General features: G+C 50.5%; 1 pseudogene; it reads right to left on the reverse strand.

The window, feature by feature from the left end:
• Nucleotides 1–2,278: 2,278 nt before the first annotated feature.
• On the reverse strand, nucleotides 2,279–2,658 carry LOC115870370 (annotated as a pseudogene).
• Between the last annotated feature and the right edge of the window lie 354 nt (nucleotides 2,659–3,012).

The raw sequence follows: 3,012 nt of genomic DNA on the forward strand, positions 1-3,012 counted from the left end.
TATGACAAAACAATAATAATTTATGAATTATGGAGGGAGTGGGGAGAGGGAGGGAGGGGGCAGGGGAGAGGGAGGGGGGAAATGAGCAGCCGATATTAAGGGCTCAAGTGGAGGGCAAATGTTTTGAGAATGATGAGGGCAACAAATGTACATATGTGCTTGACACAATGGATATAAGTATGGATTGTGATAAGAATTGTATGAGCCCCCAATAAAATGATTTTTTTAAAACCTGTATTTGGAGTTTCCTGTTCCTGAATGTCAATAGTGGTTACGTGTTGGGCTGCTAATCACAAGGTCAGTAGTTCAAAACCACCAGCTGCTCCTCCAGAGCAAGATGAGGCTTTCCGCTCCCCTAGAGAATTACAGTCTTGGAAACCACAGGGCCAGTTCTCCCCTACCCCATAGGGTCAGTAGGAGTCAGAATTGATTTGAGAGGAGTGAGTTTGAGTGAGTCGGGAGGGTTGATTGAGTCCTATAGTAGTTACATAATCTTGTGTCAATTTAATGGCATGATGAGTGAAGGGGTGGAGTCTAGCCTTTCAGTCAGCCAATGATGCCTCAGTGTGGGTGGGGCTTGCTCAGGAGGATTCTAGGAACTTCCTCTTTGCCCCCTGGAGGTGAGCCACACTCTCCCCCTGCCTTGGTTTTCCTGCTGACAAGCCACATGGAGCCACGCTGGTGGCAGCCAGAGCCCTGGAGATGCGTCCACTGTCGTTGGATCCATGGGACTTTCCACCCACCAGCCTGTGATCTTCCTGCATTCAGCATCATTGCATGTGTTGGGTGAGTGAGGCTGAAGAGGCATTTATAGATTGGTATCAGACATATGGGCTAACATTAGACTTATGGATTTGATCTTGACGGGGCTGAGATGTTTTCTCAATATTCAATCGTCTTGCTGATACACATGAGTGTCTCTATGAATGTTTCTCTACCTGCTGATGCCCCCTGGAAGGCATGGCCTTCTTATGAGAGACATTGGGGACCCCCTCCTCTCTCTCTGCCCCTTCTCTTTCTTGCTTGCTGGGACTCTGGGCCTGCCTCCAGAGGTGGCCCCGGGTAGGCTGTCCTACCCCGAGAGCTGCCAGAGCCCTGCCAGGTTTCCACTGACCCTGGATGCACAGGTCTGCACCCACCTGTGATCTTCCTGCTGCACCTTTGGGCATCACTGGCCTGCAGCTCCCTGAGTCTGAAGCGGGCTGTGGCTAGCCTGGGACCCACGGACTTGACTTGGATGTGCCTTCTTAAGATTGCTTCCTGATATCAAGCTCTTTCTGGTTTTGTTCCGCCGCCAGTTTGGGGGTCTCTCGATAACCCAGCTTCGTCGAGTCCACCGGTACCTTGTGACCAAGTCCCCTCCTGGATTTCCTTCCCTGATTCAAGCTGCCTGACTTGCAGAAACGAGTCACCTCTGAGCAGGGTGGCTGGGGAACCTCTTCCAGGAAGCCCTCCCTGGTTTCCAAGCTGATCACGTGGCCCCCCGCCCCCAGACGCTGGGATGTCACTGTCTGGGAACAGGTCTGAGGGGCTCCTCAGGGCAGAGCCATCACTGCTGTGTCTCCGACGCCACCACCCAGCACAGGGCTGGGCCAAAGTGGTCTTACAGGTAGGTCACTACCGTCAGCAGGGCTCTGTTCCAAGCCCGGGGATGAGGGCCTGGCACAGGTTTCTCATGAGACCTTCACAAGCCCAGCAAGCACTGAAGGCTGCTGGTCACCCATTTTCCAGGTCGGAAGGCTAAGGAGAGAAGCGTCATCACCGGGGATATCTAAAATCTTCTGAGGTGCCAGAACACAAAGGGGAGAGAATTCATCTTGAGTTGCCCCCAAAGGAACTCTGGTGGCACCGTGGGTTTAAACATCGGGCTGTTGACCACAAGGTCAGTGGTTCAAACCCACCAGCCACTCCACTGGAGAAAGATGAGGCTGTCTGCTCCTATAAAGGTTTAGTCTCAGAAACCTCACAGGGCAGTTTGACTCCCTTCTGTGGGGCAGCTGTGAGCTGGAATCACCCCAAGGGCAAAGGGCTTGACTTCTTTGTTTTCAAAACCGTTTTATTGGGAGTTAGTACAAATACATAGTTTATAACCATACCAAGCAGTATTGTACAATTGCTACCACAATCAGTTTCAAAACATTCTTTTCCTTCCTGAACTCCTTGGCATCAGCTCCCTTTCCAGAAGGTTTTTTTTTTTTTTTAATGGGAGAAGGAGCCAATGCAATGGCTAGTCTTTATTGAAGAGAAGAAAACATTTAGAGTGAGTCCGTGCAGGGGCTCAGTGGCCTAACTGGTGGGGCATCAGCTGGTAATGGGTTCCACAGTGAGGGCATCGCTGAGCATCACCTCTGTGCAGCCAAACCAGATGACAGCACTGTTGTCCTCTTCACAGCCCACGGTTCGCTTGCTGGTGATGGAGGGGACAAATTAGGGTCCTCTGTGGTGCCTGAGGTTGCCGTTGGAGCACATATTGTATGGATCCAGCCCTTTGCATGCGGCCAACATGATCTCCCTCTCCAGCCCTGTCGCCTGCTCTTCCTGCGCGGGGATGCCGCCTCCAGTCGCCATACTGCGCACAGTGGCCACCCCATTGGGGCTGCGGGCCCTCAGGGCCTGAGCGGCCAACACTCCAGCTCCTCGAAGTAACCTTGAGGCCATGACACCCACAGCCAGCAGAAGCACTTCCGGGCAGAGGCTCGGCAGACCTCCAGAAGTTTTTTTGTTTTAAATCATTTTATTGGGGGCTCGTACAACTCTTATCACAAGCCATCCATCCATGGTGTCAAGCATATTTGTACATTTGTTGCCATCATCATTTTTTTTTTTAATTTTCACTTGAAAGTTCAAATTTTATTTTATTTATTTTTTTAATCAATTTATTGGGGCTCATACAATTCATCACAATACATAGAGCAATTGTATAAAACACATCTATACATTTGTTGCCCTCATTATTCCCAAAATTCGCTTGCCTCTTGGGTTCCCGGAATCAGCTCATTTTCCTTTTTTCCC

Source organism: Echinops telfairi, unplaced genomic scaffold (genome assembly GCF_000313985.2).
Source record: "Echinops telfairi isolate 266 unplaced genomic scaffold, ASM31398v2 ScPeMD7_655;HRSCAF=1070, whole genome shotgun sequence".
Lineage (NCBI taxonomy): Eukaryota > Metazoa > Chordata > Mammalia > Afrosoricida > Tenrecidae > Echinops > Echinops telfairi.